Source organism: Gopherus flavomarginatus, chromosome 21, assembly GCF_025201925.1.
Source record: "Gopherus flavomarginatus isolate rGopFla2 chromosome 21, rGopFla2.mat.asm, whole genome shotgun sequence".
In the NCBI taxonomy this organism is placed as follows: Eukaryota; Metazoa; Chordata; order Testudines; family Testudinidae; genus Gopherus; species Gopherus flavomarginatus.
This window is the reverse complement of record NC_066637.1, coordinates 5951479-5968476: the sequence shown is the minus strand read 5'-3', so window position 1 is coordinate 5968476 and position 16998 is coordinate 5951479. Positions and strand designations below refer to the sequence as shown.

Genomic DNA, 16998 nt, shown 5'->3' with positions numbered 1-16998 from the left:
GAACCAAGTTTGGAGTGCAGGATCAGTGAAGCTTTTTCAAATTCTTACTTAGTGTGAGTAATTGGGGGGAGGGGGGCGTGTGAAAAATCCACACCCTGGAGCGCTGTACCTGTGCTGACCGAAACCCAGGTGTAGACGCAGTAAGGACGACAAAAGAATTCTTCTGTCGATGTAGCTACTGTGGCTTGGGGAGGCTGTGTTCCTACACAGATGGAAAAACCTCTCCTGTCGCTGTAGGCTGCATCTGCTCTGTGGGGTTATGCCACTGTAGCCCTTTTAGTGTGGACGTGGCCCCAAAGTATCACTCTTTTTTCTTTATCAGGGACAGGTGAGCAGATTTGGTGCATTTTCATGGCAGTGTTCAAGGCCCAAGACGCTCCTGAGCTAGAAACAGTATTTTGCTCTTTCAATTTCAGAGCAGGTTTCCTAATGTTTTTGCATGCAACAGAACTTTAACAAGTGACGCTAAAGATCACAGGACAGGAAGAGGAAGAAGGAGGGCTGATTTCTTAGCATTGTGTCAGTCACAACCGTCTACCGGAAACCACAAAAACCTACCTTAATCTATGTAGACCTCCAGTCACAACATACTTTGTTGGCCAAGTGGCTTTTTCCAGTCCAGAGAATCCTTATGTCCTCAAGTGCCATGGTTTCTTTTCTTATCCGTTGTTATCAATGGGCGATCTAGGAAGCGCTGGGGTATACGTACAAGTATATCTTGCTCTGGCATGAAATAATCAGTTTTGTTTAAAGTTTGCTGTTATGTAGAGGAGCAAGGACTTGAATGGACACAGAGGCTGAACGTCCATTTCTCTGTCTAGAACTGGTCGGTTCTTATGCAGTTTCTGCCTATGTTATGGTACTGTGTAGGGCGACTGGTAGATGCACTGTGAAACTCCTCAGTGGTTTTTCTTCTTGGGGTGTGTGAATATTTCCTTTGGTTTCAGTTCACATGGTCTCACCCTGCCCTGAGTATCACTTTGACGTTTGGGTATACAATCTGGCTGCCTGTATGCACAGGTGTTCAAAGATGGAGGAAGAGCACAGGTCTCCCAGGACATGTGCTTCTTGTAGGGATGTCATCATACTGGCCACATTCCAAATGGGGGCGTGGTTGGGGAGCCTGACCTCATTCCCATTGGCTGCATCAGACTTCCCCACCAAAACCATTGCAAAGCTTTACATTTTCTTTGCATAACTTTCATTTGGCACCAGTTTCATGGGCATCTCAGGGTTGATAACTCAGCTTCCTGGCGTGTGTTGTCCTGTTAATCTGAATCATCTTTCATATTCTAAGCAGAAATGGAATTTCCACGCTCCTTGTGAAAACTTACGCAGCAAGTTTTATTTAAGGTGGTAGTTGAAATATTGCCACCTGTTTATTTTAATTTTCGTACGGAGGGCAGGGGGGAGGAAGCAGGAGGGGTAAGCAAAGGGAGTGAGGGAAATAAATTGCATGCTAGTTAGCATGACAGCTGATGCTAATAAGAACTCGTGTGAAGCCCTCTTGAAATGCAGGGAGGCTTGGAAAAAATTAAAAATATCAAGAGCTGTAGACCTGATCTCATGAAGTGTTGAGTGTGCCCTTCCCATTGAAGACAATGAAGATTTAAAATGCACCGCAGTTTGAAGAATTGCCTGTTATAATCAGCATCCAGTGTCCATCTTAAATCTTGTCTACATGGGAGTTGCATAGGTTTAATCTAAGGTGTGAATTTAAACCAATATAGTTGAGCCAGTACATGTAGATGCTCCTAATAAGAATGGCTTTTTTTTCTTTTAGTTTATTTCATTTAGGAACATATTTAAATTAAACTGAAATAAGCAACTCTTAAACCAAAATAAGTGTCTATGCCAGGGCTGGAACCAGCTTAACTCAACTGATTTAAAAAACTATTTAAATTAAACTAGTGCAAAAGTATAATCAAGGCCTTTCTTTAAGCACACATTCCCCTCCTCTAAAGAGGAAGTTTAAATCTCCTACTGGGTGTATTTCAGACTGCATGACAATTGTATTGTGACTATTTCTGTTGGCTGTTTAACAGCTCTATTGGTATACAAAATGCGTCACTTCGTTTGAATGACCTGGGCTAAATGGAAGAGGAGACATTCTCCTAACCCCTTTTAGGTGCAAAGATAAAAATTAAAGTAAAAGTAACATAAAGATTCCCTGAAGCTGAATGTTGCCTTTCAGACTTCGACCCTGGGAAAGAGGAGCCACTATTATTATTTCAATCATAAAACAATTAACTCTGTACTGTAACACTAGTGTTTACCACTAATAGAAACCAACTGCAGTTATGTGCAGTTCTTCTCTTTTACATTATACCAGATTGTTATATTAAAAATTTTAAAGACGTGCTTAACATTTGGGTGCTGCAGAATCTGCTAGAGCTTTATTAACAAAACTATTCTGAGCCCATTTTCTTGGCACAGATGGATATGTTTTCCTGCTCTGTGTTGCAAAGCAATATCCTCGTCAACATCGGCTAATTGCTTTCAAACTATGGCCAAGCAGAAAGTGCTCGTCTGAAAGTTTATTTTAAAATATGTTAGGAGGCATGAAACGCATACTCATCTGTAAAATAGCTACATTTGGGGCTTGAATGGTGGCTCTGTGGGAGATAGGGTAAGGTGAGTTTAGCTATTACGAAGAACTGCTCTTCAGGTGCATAGATGTAACAAAGGTGACTGATGCATTTCAAAGGTTGGGACCATAGCCTGGGAATGGGGGGATGGGGAGTTTTTTCTTGGAGGGCGAAGGGTGTGGATGACCATTCATCCTTGATCATTGTAGATATACCCAGGGATTGTCTGCCTGCCCACATCCTTGACTGATGTGGTTGTTACTGATGGAAAGATGGCATGAGGCAGAGGGGAAATACAGGTGATAGTCCACGTAAAGTAGCTGAAATAATCTGTCCTCACCATATTCAGACAATGGAGGGGATTATCCCCTTCAGCCTCACATTCCTCCCCCACCCCCAGTTAATTCACTCACTCATTGGCCACACACTTCAGTTTGGGCCGCTGCCCGTGATCGCCCTGCCATGGTGCTGTCAGTGCGAATGGGATTTATTAAGTTAGCAGTAAGGTATAGCCGTGTGATGCGCACTGCTTCTCTCCGTTTGCCTTTTCACGTCATCCATTCCTTCAAACCCAGGGAATCTCCTGCACTAGTTACAAGTGACCTAAGTGCCACACAGACTCTCCACCACCACATGCACCTTCCGCCAAGGCAGCTCTGCACTGTTGTAAAGACCCACAGTTCAAAAGGTCGTAGCCCCCCTTCTCCTCCCCCCCACTTTTTTTTAACTGCCTTTAGCTTGGTTCTCATGACTCCCATTTCATGACCACCCCCAACCCTGGCAGGGCATCAGACAGGTCAGGGATGTTATCTCTTTGTTTATGACACTTGGTGTCTTTTAGGAGAATCTCTTTCTTATGAGGCTCATTGGAAAGATCTGTAAATAACCCCAGCCATCTGACCTTTAACACATTTTTTTATTATTTAATGATAGCTGCATATTTACCTTACTTTTGAGAGCCAGGACCTTAAAACAGCACAAAACCCGGAAAGGCAGGTCTATTGTGAGACTTTACAGTGGCCTGAATCAACAGCTCAGGGGGAAAAAAGCATGGAGTGAAGTATGTGGGGGGAGTCAGGATCGCTTTGCAGTGTTTTTGCATTTTTTTCTGTCATAACAAAACACCCTCCCAGTGAAAATTCTTTATAGCCACTGCTTATTAATGACAAGTAAGGTCTGTCACCACAGCTGTGACTTCATATCATGGGAGATGCAAATGAAATGCTTTTAAGGTATTCTGACTAAAAACAATGGCCAGTATTTCCCAGGCGATAGCCTCAAGTTAGGTTCCTAAATCCATATTTACAGACCTAAATCAGTGACGTGACGTTCAGAAGGAGTGTGTACAGAGCAAACTCCCACTGATTTCAGTGGGCGCTGGTGGGTCCTGAGCCCTTTTGGAAATTGATTCAGGAAAGCATGCCAGCAAAAATCTTGACCCTTGTCTAATGGGTTTCTGAGGTCGTGTTTAGGTTTGTTGAATAGTTTACCTAAAATGTGAGCTTTATTGCTAGTTAAAACTACCTTTTTTCTGCAATACACAAGTGGAATATTTAACGGGATATTAGATATAGGTCTCTGCTTTCAAAAATCCTCCCTTGTTTGCGATGTAAAGCTGTTCTTTAATATGCTGGCACTTATACAACACTTCACACTTAGCCAAAGTGGGGTATGAGCATGTAGCTAATTTGGCCTCAGTAAGGCTCACCTTTCTCACGCAAGTATTGCCATTCAGTTTGGTGGGGCGGGAGGAGGGCTACTTGCGTGAGCAGGGGGCATCTAATTCTAATGCCTGGCTTCTTTGATGCACTTTGTATTGTTTACATCCTTTTTGTTTCTTTTTTTTTTCCATTCCCTGCTTGTGTTCATCTCTCTCTCCGCTGGATCTTGGAACAGGTAAGTGATGTTCACTTGTGCCTTTTATCCTTTGGCATTGGAGGCATCTTGCTAGATAAACGTCTTGCAATCTGAGTGGAAAACATATTTTAGCCTCAACATGACCTTACAAGAATCCGCTGGAGCATATCTGCTCTGCTTTAGATGTTAATGGTGTGATGTCTCACAAGGGATTACCATGTGGCTTTGGGACTCTGCTTGTTAGTAGCAGTAGTTAGGAAAAAAAAAAAACCCCTCTAAAACTAATCAGATGTTCTGTAAATCACCTGAACACTATGGCTGCATGTTTTTTTCCTGTCGAGAGGCACCTGGCGTATTGTGCCTATGCATTGAAATCAAACCCTAGTTATCACTGAGTGTCTTTCCAACTAATGCAGCACACTATCTTCTAAATAGATCCTTTGGGTACTTAATCTTAAATGAAAGGGTTGCAGCCATATCAATGCATTTCTCCTCAGGGGAAAAGAATTTGCAAAGCTGCTGCTCAGTGTATCATGTTGAGAAAAAAGATGCACACCATTAAAGAAATAAGACCCATGATCATTTAGAATGATTTTTACCAAGGATAGTGTTTGAGAAGTACATGCTAAATGTATTCTGTATTAACTTATATAATGTATAGGTCCCATTTCTCATCCATTGCAGTCCACTTATAGGAAATTCTTTAAAAGGAGTGTTTGGTCTTTTGCCAAAGTTGCCTGGCTTGACCAGTAATGAAAAGTAACATACGTGCAGAAGTGCCTTTAGAATCCAACTTTCATTGTGGTGAATAACATTAATTTTTGTTGGCTTAAAAATAAGAAAATAAATGTATTCACTGTTCCCAAACGTGGAAAAAGTGAAGTTTATAAATTATTGTAAACCAGGAAGTGAGAAGATAAATGTGGAGTGACGAGTCCTCTTTAATTGCTACTAGGGCCATGACAAGAAAGTCAGAATATGCAGATGTCCCCGTTATCGTTTTCATTTTCTCCTTTTATGCTCACAGGAAAATCTCAGGATCTTCCAGACTAGAAATGTTGGTTTGGTTTTTTGCCAGAGTTGAGCTTGCAGGTGGCACTGAAATAAATGGCTGTTCTGAAGGTGCAGTTTGAGAATCATGCGTTAGGAGGGGAAAGATGCACACTACATTAGCCCATGCAATCTTAGTGTTGTGGTATTTGGTTTTTCATTGTAACCCTTCTTCTTGAGGAACCTGGTTGACTTTAGGCCGCAGGTCTTGTAATATGGGCTTTTCTGGGGTTTACCACTAGGGGATCAGATTTTTGCTTCATGTATCTCTGACTTTCATATTTTTGAAAGAAACAAATGTATTAGTACTAAAAAAAAGAGAGACTATCCCAGTGCAAAGGAGACTGACTTAACATCTGTTGCCTGATATCAGATCCGATGTCTGCTGTATAAATCTTTTGCTGGGTCACAGATGATTGGACCAGTGGGCCGGAACTGTTGGTCTCCTGTCTAGTGTTGGTTGGGCTGCTATACATAAACTGTAAACAGTATGACATTTTAGTTGAATAAGTTGTTATCCATGCCCCACCACTGGCAGTCAGATCTCAGCATCTTGCCTGCTATTTTTGTGTGTGTGTGTGTGTGTGTGTGTGTGTGTGTGTGTGTGTGTGTGTGTGTGTGTGTGTGTGTGTGTGTGTGTACACAAAATATCAATAGTGCTTAGACTATTTTATAGACTAATCACTTGTCAGATACTCAAGGTCTTAAGAAGGATTGTATGTGTCTTACCTCCCCAAAGCAAGGCTGGCCAAGATTTTGAAAAGTAACTAGTGATTTTTTTGTTTGTTTGTCTGTTTGCTGTGTTGTTGTAGCTGTGTTGTCCTAGGATACTAGAGAGACAAGATGGGTGAGGTAATATTTTTTTTCTGTGTAAGCTTGAAAGCTTGTCTCTCTTACCAACAGAAGTTGGTCCAATAAAAGATATTATCTCACACACTTTCTCTCTCATGCTTTCTTTCCTCTGTGTGTGTGTGTGTGTGTGTGTGTGTGTGTGTGTTCAGCTTCAGACACCTTAAAGGGGCCTGATTTTCAGAAAGTGCTGAGTACCTGCTCTTAGACATCTTTAGGCATTTCAAATTGAGCACCCAAAATCACTCGTCACTTTCAATAATCGTGGGCGCTTCATGTATCTTTATTATTTGTATTGCGGTAGCACCCAGAGGCTCCAGCCCCATTGTACAAACATAATAGATAGTCCCAACCCTGAAGAGCTTGCCATGTAAGACTAGAGACAACTGATGGGCAGGGCCGGCTTTAGGAAGTGCAGGGCCCAATTCAAACAGTTTCGACGGGGCCCCAGCAGGGAAGACAAAAAAAAATTAAAAAGAGACACGTAAAAAAAACAAGTGGGGCTTGTATTCACCGAGCAGTGCTCCGAGTCTTCGGCTGTGAGTCCTTCACTCGCTCCAGATCTTCAGCGGCACTGAAGAACCCGCCACTGAAGACCCAAACAAGCAAAGGACCCAGCACCCAAGTGCTGCCGAAGACCCGGAGCGCCACCATGTGAGTAAAAATTAAAAAGCGCCTCTAGCCAGGGAAGAGATTCTCACTGGGCACGGGGCCCTCTTAGGCGCGGGGCCCGATTTGGGGGAATTGGTGGAATTGGCCTAAAGCCGGCCCTGCTGATGGATACAGAAGACAGATAGGGGAGCACAAGATGACGCCCTACAGAAGAACAGTGTATATCTTAAAAATGTCCAGAAATACTTTAATTTTTTGGTCGGGCTCTTTGACTCAAGTCATTGTAAATTAGATTACAAGTTTACTGTGGTCAGTTCATAAACCACTGAAAAGAAGGGTTCATAAGTGGAATCACTGTTTTAAATGTAGCGCTATTGGGTTATATGAAAGAGTGACACAGTAATATTCATATCAGATCATAACTATGTTCCAGTATTGGGAACGGGTTTGACTCCAAGTTGCACACACTCAAAACAGGTATGACTAATGGCACAAGAAAGCGTACTAGTGTCCCCAGTGGCTGGATATTTGGTTGCAAGATTACTTGGTATTTTCAGTGATGTGAATGTGTATCTAGGTGCAGGCAGAAGTGCTTTCCATTAGATGTGATGGACAAGAATGGGAGAGCAGTATTGTTTAGCAGGATGATAAGGGAGTAAGTAGCAGAGAGAAAAAAGAAGCTGAATTTTTGCAGATCAAGAGCTTAGGTTTTCTTCTTTCCACCTCTTCCCCCCCCCCCCCCCCCCCCACTCCAGTGTATCTTTTTATGTATTCCCCTCTTTGAAGAATTTAGTTGCAAATTTTAAGAGTAAAGTTGTGGCTGGGATTTTGCCAGAGTAACCCTAGCCAATTCAGTAATTGAAGTCAGGATAAATGGTGATGGATATAGTTATTATTTAAAAGAATGTCTGTTTAGTGGTGGTAGGAATGGATAAAGAAGATGGTACAGATGAAAAGAATTAGTTTTCAGCAGGGCCTGTTTTGCTAATGAAGATGTGGCCTCTTCTAACCCATAAGCAATTCTTTGAAAGCTTGTTCAGGGGTTAAAGTTGCAGTCTGGAGTGACTGGCAAGGTGTAAGAAGCTCTTGGAATGTGTAAAGAGGCAAACGGTAGATAAGGCTGAACTCTGAACAGAGGGCACAATTCAGTTTATGTGTTAATCTTCACCAATAAAAGCAGCATCAGGCCTCATGTTGAGGCGACACACCTCCCTCTGTTCTAAATATTTAAACGAGGTAATTAGACTTTTAGATGTGAGCATATGGCAAGGAAGAAGAATTATATTCTGTCCTGTAGAGCCCTGAATTGGCTTAAGTAGTTGAGCAACTTTAAAAAGGTGCATAGTGGAGATCCGTAGAAGGTCAGTGCGAGTGACCTAAAACTATACAATTAATTGAGTCTCAGTTTATTTATTTGGTGAGAGAGGTCTCTTAGTAGCATGTTGGCCTGATTTTTCTTACCTTCTATGCCTGTGTAAGTTACTCCACTGGTAGCAAAGGAGTGACGTGTAAAAACTGATGCAAGAGCAGAATAGAGTATATTTTGTTTCACTTAATCGTTGTGCAGAATTTGACTGGAGATGAATTTCCCTCAAGCCAGAAATGCTTAGCCATGGCCAGCAATTCACACAGACTTGCCAAATAGCTAATCAGTAGAATGTGTCCCCAGAAGCTCTTCCCTTTCCAATGTCATTGAGACCTCAGGCTGTGGCTGTTCTGTGCAGCTGTAGCAACAAGGAACCAAGCTACAAGAAGTGCTGGAGGGAGGAACGGTGGGGGGGCAGGGATACTATACACAACCACAAACTGGATATGTGTCTCGTTTTGAAATGGTAACAGTTTGACTTGGTGAAAACTCCTGGCACAATACTTTTATTCGTAAGGCCTATAATTTATCGTGCGTGTTAAGTTTGCCACCCCTTTCATGATGTTACTCTACCCACTTTTCTTCTGGAAAGTTCTGGATAAGTTGTGAGTTTGAAGGGAAAACATGGAAACAAGCAGACTTTATTTTCTCTTAAAGAAGACTTTGGTGGTCTACACATGTGAACAAGGCTTTTATATTGTATGCAGTGAACTGGGATCTTGATAATTAACTTTGCTACATTTTGCGCACACATCATATGAAGTTCTCTTGGGGCCAGGGTTGTCTCTTGAACATGATGGTCACTGAGTGAACCCAAGATGTATTCGGGTTTTTCATGTGGTGTGAGGTATTTCTAGGGTGGAAATACTAGCAGATACCCTGGGCAACTGTATCAAATTAACTTAAACTTTTTCAAAAGTGAGTTGTGATTTTTTTTGCATGTGCAGCGGGAGACACCTATCAAAAGATGTTGAGTTGCCAGGATTTAAAGGGACTCTTAACTGAGCCCCGAAAGATCCAGGCATACACAAGCACAAAACTACTCTTGAAAATTTAAGCCAGTGTCACATGAAAGAGAAACTGTTCCTTTGCCATTCTACTTTGGGCAGCATCTCATGACCTTGTTAAAATCAGTATAATGCTGTATCATTCTGATCCTCATTTAGTCAAGCATGTCTCTCTTTTTGACGTCAGACTGGCTGATTTTCTGACACAGCTCATCATTAGTTTTCTTTAGGTTCAGGGTAGATTATAGTCTAGTGAATTGGGCACGGGTCTGAGGGTTCTGTTTTGAACTGTTACTGACTCTGACTTTAAAATCCCTGTCTGTTAAATCCATCTGTACAAACAGGAACAATAATGCTTATGCAATTTTATGAAGCACTTTTTGATCATTACCATTATTATTTATTTGCATTGACTGTTTGGTGGAGAAGGGTAAACTGTGACCCACACCTTCACTCCAGACTCAAACTAAACTTTTTTTTGAAACTTTGGAAGAATTCAACTTGAAATTTAATTTTTAATGTTTTTACACTCCTGCACTTCTGGATTCTAACTGCAGCAGAAGTAATGCAAGAAAGGTGTAGCCTGACTGGAAGCAGGAACTATGGGAATTCTCATGAGAGATGTTCAGCCAGCTTTTAAGACCCAAAAACTCTGAACCCAGCATGAATGTTTAGGGGCTTGATTCTGTAAGGTGCTGAGTACTCTTTGCTCCAGTCAATGTAGGAGGTAGCTGGGCTGGAAGCTTAGCTTAGAACATCCCAGATGAACAAATCAGAAACTTCTGTGCATAGACAATCCCTGAGAAAGAGGATCTTGGGTCTCTCAGCCATGCAGTACCCTTTACATGCTACCTATAGGGATTATGTAGTGCAGAATGCAATCCTGGGTCACGCTGGAGTCAATGGGTTCATTGTTAGTGCAGTCATCCAGATAGATCAGTTCTCTTCTAGGAATGACTGCATTTTGCCCTGCCCACTTCCTGCTGTGCCCTTACAGCTCTGGCAAACAGTTGGAAGGGAGGAGGGAGTAGAGAGAAGGGAGGGAGTAGTGGTGGGGGTGGGGGGAAGGGGGCAGTCCAGTTACGTTTTGTCTGCCTGGTTGCATGGAAACCTGTCCCTTATCTCCTCCAGTCGTTCATTGAAAGCTTGCTCAAGGTTTAAAGTTCTGGGTTTGAGCAATCAGGCCAGCGTAAGACCTTTCAAAGGGAAACAATGGCTGAGTACAGGACTGTTAACCACCTCCTCCGCAAAGAATTTGACTTGACTTGCCCAGGTTTACAACCTTCCTGTGACCATCTGAAATGGGCAGCTTAGGTTCTGCCTTCAAAAGAGATGTGCCCTCGCTGCCTCTTCTGCCCGACTTTTTTTTTTTCCTTATTTTTCACAGCCACCATTTGCTGTTCCCAAGGATTTTTGTCATTATATCATGAGCTTCCTCAGAGGAGAAACATTTAAAAGAAGAAGCAGCAGCTAGGCTCCCGTCAGAGGAATGTGTACAGTTAAGAGACACATTCTGTGCTGCCATGGCAACCAGAGTTTTAAAATGATACAGTCAGTGTTCCAAAATCATGCAACCTGCAAGGAACATCAGGGATAATTAAGAAAAGGAGCAGCCTGCTCTACACCTGAAAAGGGAGAGGCGGGGAGATGCTGCTAGGGGGCTATCATACTCTCATGCTCCTGAGTTCTTTACTCCCTGGAAATCAATGAGATGTTGGCTGGAGTAAACACTGAACAGCAGGGACATTGTCTCAGAGTGTTTTTCCAAGGTGGCCTTCTGGGGAGGCGGCAGATTCAGTTCCTTGCCATTGAAGTGCTAAGGTGCACCGCTGTTAGCTAATCGGTTCTTGATCCAAGTGTCCAGTACTAACCTCCTTCCAAGCCATTCCAATCAGCAGTATAACATGGTACCTTTATCATAATGTGTAGCCTCCATTACCATGTATAGGCCTCAGTGTATTTAGCATCATCCCTGTTTACACTCAGCTTTCAACTCTCATTTTATTGCCAGCAATGTACATGGAGCAATAAAAATGGAAAGTCCCAGGGGCAGTGGCCGGTGTATAGAAGAGTCAGAGGGCTTGGAAAGGGCAAAGGTCACAGGTCAAGACCCTTAACTGGGAGGAACAGAAGCAGCTCTGACTTGTTAGTGAAATGACCATAACGGATGCTGGGATTTTCAATGCTTGGAGGAGAAAGTGGCGTGAGGGAAAAGTCCAGACTTTCCGTGAACTCTAGTGAAGTTTAACCACAGATTTAATTACCAATGTGTGATTCGCAGCTCCATTTTATTGTGTGTCCAAACTGAAAATGAAGAGCTTTTTCTTCATAAACAGGTCATACAGATTAGGAGAATCAGATTGAATCCTGCTCTTATCCCAAAGAAGAAAGCCACATCTATTAAGTAAATTGTTAAAATCCACAAAGCCATGAAACTTCCAACCAGTGTTGGCTGCTCTGGGGAAAGTGAATGTGTTTTCAACTTGAGGGAAAGCAGTATTTTAAGATGCTGGAGAGAGATGTTCCTCCACTAATACTTTAAATGTTGCCAGCCAGATAAATTACCTTGAGCAAGGGTTCTTATGTGCCTTTTACTGTATAGCTAGCTATATAACAAGGGGCTACACCTTGCATTTAGCGCAGTGGAAACCATACATATGCCTTTCAGTTTCCCACTGAGTGTATGTTCTACGTCTTACGCCCAAACTGCCTAGCCACAGAGAAGCCTTGAGAAACAGATATGCTAGATTCTTTCAAGGTTGCTTAAGGATGTATTTCCAATAATAATAATAAAAACAACCCAAGAAGTGACTTGTACAAGGGCAGCCCACCACCAGACATTTACAGAAGAATTAGGAGAGATTACACATCCTGATGCTGTAATTGCCACGAACAACTGTGCCTCCCCCTTCCTCCCCAATCATCCCCACCCAGAAAGAAAGAAATATCCCCCCTCCTCCACTTCTGGGTAACATGAAGTTTCTCGTTCTTAGCTGTTCAGGGGTAAATCTGTATGAGAAAACTGAGTTCATGCCCCAGCTGCGTCTCGTGAGACTGGGATTATAAAAAGCAGAAGAGGAGAAAATTTTTTTGCTAATAGGACAGATTGAAAGTGTGGTTTACGGGCACACCCTTTCAGGTTTCTGTATTTCTCAGCTTGCATTAATTTTTAATCACTTCCTCCAGTTGTCATGTAACAACGCCTTTAGGACTTCTCTGGCTGAATTCATTCTCAGGCAAGCAGTGCTCAGCCTTCTTTATCTAAAAATCTACAGCAATATGACCTGAAAAATACTGCATTGGATTCTGATCTCTCAAATATGCTGGTCAGAGTTGACTTCAGAGGAGCTACGCTTACCTATATAAGATCAGAATCTGGCCTTGAAGAAACCCTCTTGGTAGAGCAAATCCGTGCTTCTGGAGTTCTAAAATAATGTATGCAGTTGGTTCACATATGTGAGCAGAGTGTAATTATTGAATTGCTGCCCTGTTTTCAAGCAGGGTAGAAAACGCTGCTGGCATGTTACCTGTGTAGACTCCATATAGCTTCATTCACCCTTTGTTTAAAGGGGTTGAACTTGTGCGTTTTCCAGCTAGCCAAATGAGTACTAGGTGGAGGGGTTACACATTCAGAATATCTATATATACTGTGACGCCGAGAGGTTACTGCGCTCTTACCAGGAAAAAACTTATTTTCTGGGGTGGTGACCCAGAAACCCATCAGTTTCAGGTTGGGACATGCAGGTTGAAAGCTGATTAGTTTTAGGGGTTGCAACATTCAAAGCATGTAGGCTGAGTATCCTTTGGAGCTGTGCTTTTTGTGCACAGTGTACATACATAAGACTTCCTGGCCTTTTGAAAGGCAGCAGGAGACTTGTTTATGGGGTGAAAAGGCTCCTGTTTTATTCTCTTCCCAGGCAGTGTTTGCATCTTTCCATGCCAGGATGTTGCCATTTGCGTAGCAGCTTTTGCTATCAAACAGCACCGCTGCTAGTTTGTAAGCTGTGAATTCAGGTCAGGAACCTAAAAGCGACACAGGTAAAGTTTTTGAAACATAAAGCACCACAAATTAATAAATATATATAAAAAAGCAGCCACATCTTTTATCTAAATGCTTCCTTAAACTACCAGTCAGGGTTTGCCTGGCCCAGGAGTGTCTTTGGGAACTGTAGGCAGTGGTGTTGTAGCCGTGTTGGTCCCAGGATATTAGCGAAACAAGGTAGGTGAGGTAATATCTTATATTGGATCAACTTAGATTGGTGAGAGAGACAAGCTTCCGAGCTACAAAGAGCTGTTCTTCAAGCCTGGAAAAGATACTCAGAGTGTCACAGCTAAATTTGGGTACTGTGTAGATGATTTTTGGGGAGGGTTCCCTTTGGTTGAGAATCTGTATTCAAATCAGCATAATATTAATCTGCAGTCATGTGCCTTGAGACAACAGGGCTTCAGAGGATTAATTGTCTGTTTGTTAGGGATGACTTGGCTCAGTTTCTGGATTGCAAAGGAGTGGCTGAGTTTTTCAACTGCATAAATGAAAGCTACCAGGATGGGACTGTGTTATTAGATATACTGTTAGGTTGGCAGATTGTTAGGCAGGGTTGCCATAACGGAGTGCATTATAAAAACAATATTAATGTCCATTGTTAATAGCCAGAATGACTGTGAAAGGACATGTAATGTGCATTCTGCATACCAATATGTCATGCCGGAAAACCACATATGGATTTATCAGGTCATCAGGGAAAACTGCATTTTCTCCATAAATACCTTACTGTGACTTTAAGAATGCCTGTGAAATGCGTCAGCTACACTGAGGCGGCAGACAAGCTGGGCAGACTGAGGGAGATGGAGGGGAAGGAAGCAGGAGGAGGGAGTGCGCACAGAGGACAGAACAGCCGCAGTCTGGGCTTGCAGCCTCCTGGCTAGACTGCAGAAACTTATAATTGAGTTCCTGAGCTTCCCCTCCCCTCCCTGCAGCTCGGCTGAAAAACACCCTGGCTCACAGCCATGCCCTTTTACAGTGACCTTGCCTGCAAATAGTGCGCAGGAATTTTTACGGGCACTGTGCACATGGAAAAAGAGGGTGGATAAAGGGGGGTCACTAGTGCTCTTGATTTAAAATCAAACCACACAAGCTATTCCTCACCCAGGAAAACAACTCAGCCCATGAGCTGGGGTTTCACTTTATTGTTCTGGGTCTCTATTGTGCTGTTGATTGATTTTTCTCCCTTCTCATGTTATGAAAATAATAAATCTTCTGAGATTTTGTGGATCCTTAGTTTGAAAGAAGTGTTTTACCATGATGCTTGGGTCATGTTATATACGGGTGTATGTGCATCCATATGTGTATACTCTACCCTCTGATTTTGTACGTGCATGTGTGTATGTAATAAAATACTATAGGTACTGGCTGTTCAATCCATGTATTAAAAATAAACGCCACCAGATAGAAGTGCAGTTACAAATTCTGCTTTGAGTTTACACCAGTTCAGTTTCAAATCCCTACTGATGTAAGTAATTTGGCCCTTAGTTCACACTTAAGAATTTAGGTTCTTCTGATTCATAGAGTGCCTTGAGCACCGGACTGGGAGTGAGGAGGCCTGGGTTCTCTTCCCGTCACTGACTTGGTGTGAGACTTTGGGCAAGTCACTTCACCTCTCTGTTTCCTCTCCCACCCTATGTCTGCCTTGTCTAGGTAAATTAGTCTCTGCCCTGAAATGCTCATATATCACACTGCATGCCCAACACAGCACAAAGAGCCCATGGTTTTGATGCTCAAACCTACCCACCCATAGCTGGATCCTGACGCCATTGGGAGTTGAGGGTGGTGCTCAGTACTTCACAGGATCAGGCTTTTCATAACCTGCTGCCTACTCTCATTCACAGGATCCGCCTATGTCAGTTGTTAATTGTGTCAGACACTTCAGATGCACCTTAAAAGTTCATGATACAAAAGGGAAAATGGATTATGCAAAAGTGGCTTTAATTAAAACTTGTTTTTCTTGTCTGCTCTCTGGTGTTTATGTCTGTGGCAACCCACTCCCTGTAGTCACTGAGCTTCTTTTCAATGCTTTCAGAAGTTCAGCTGCTGCAGTCAAAGGTAATTTTGTTTGTGCAAGATACTTATCTCCAAAGGAAGGGCCAAGAATAGGGGTTAAGGAGAGGACAGTAGGCAGAAAGCTTAAGTGTTTCTATTACGTCTTTCTAACGACCCTGATAACTTTTTAATGGTTTCCTAATAAAGTTTAACATAATTCTGTCTGAGCACTGTGTTATTGCTATATATCGACTAAAGGAGACAAAATGGGGTAGGTCTGAATCGGAACCTGTATCTGTCATTCACACAGTGCTAATCATTATGCTATCTAGGTTCTTTCTCACACACACACACACACACACCACACCACACACACTAAAATTGTATTTCCATGCACATGCAGCTATAAGGCGCCACAATATATTTTATGCTTGTTGAATCTCTTGGATAAGAGACCCAGGATCTTGTGTAGCAGAATGCCCAGAGATAAAGGGTTTCTTTTGTCACAAGACAGGAGTTGCGTCATGTGGCTTATGCTGAGACATATGGTGAAGCAGCACCTGTTTTATAAGTACAGGCTCAGTGAAGAGATAGCACAGCCTTGAGAAGAGAGGAAATTTCGTATCTTCCCATGATCCCACCTGACTGCCACCTGCTCCCTCATTTAATTGGCCCCATTCCCTGTGCTCCCCACAGTAACCTCAGGGTAAGAGGGAGGAAGGAGAGGCAGACTGAATCAGCAAGCATGCTGTTGTTCTGAAACAAGAGGGACTCTGAAAGAGCTGCTAAAACAGAAGCCAGTTTGGTTCATTGGGGGAATGTGTCAGTTGTCAAGGGGTGGTGATTGGCTTAAGTGCTATAGTCTGTCACTGAGTGTGAAGACACATCAAGTATACTTGCCTACTGGGGCTCAGTAATCGGGTGTAAAATGCTTGGGTGATTAACATTTGAAGGAAGAGCCATTGTCATCTGATACTGGTCTGGCGGTTCGGAAGTTTGTGGCTTTTTTTCCCTTTTGTAACACAAAATAATGGCGATAATAGCTGGGAGAATCGGAGTGTAGTTGGCAGTAATACCCACACACATGAATAAACGCTTCAGTTTTGTCTGGGTGTTTATCTCATGTGGATATTACTGCTTAAACTCCAACACATCTGGTTACCACCACTGAGATTTGCCTATAAAAAGGAGGGTATTTGCCTCATTTTTCACAGAACAAACTGAGCATGGCTCCTTACATCAAGGAGGCTTGAGAAATTAAGCATGCACTAGAAGACTTTGTGGAGTCCCCCCCAGCCCCTGCTGAGTTTACCACCTTCTTTCACTGACTTAACATTACCACAAATATTGAACCATGATTTCTTAACCTAACCTAACCTAATCACACAGGCAACAGTGGTAAAGAATTAGCAACCTGTGAAGGAAAAACTGCATTATTTAATGGATCGATGCTCAGCTGTTTTATTATCAAGGCACCATTAAAAACACTTTAGCCAGCATTTGTGTTATGGAGGAGGTAGGTCATATATAGTGCCCTGTGTTTTCCCTAGTACTCTGGTATCTATAACTTATAGATTGTTGAATATTGGACCATGGAAAGGGGTTTGAAAAAACACTTAATAATAAAACCTA

The 16998-nt window shown here is 42.5% G+C and overlaps 1 protein-coding gene across 2 annotated transcripts in view; it reads left to right on the top strand.

Annotated features, from left to right (window-relative positions):
* Positions 1 to 16998, top strand: part of SKI (SKI proto-oncogene) — a 138928-nt gene that overhangs the window by 49097 nt on the left and 72833 nt on the right. The window lies entirely within an intron of this gene.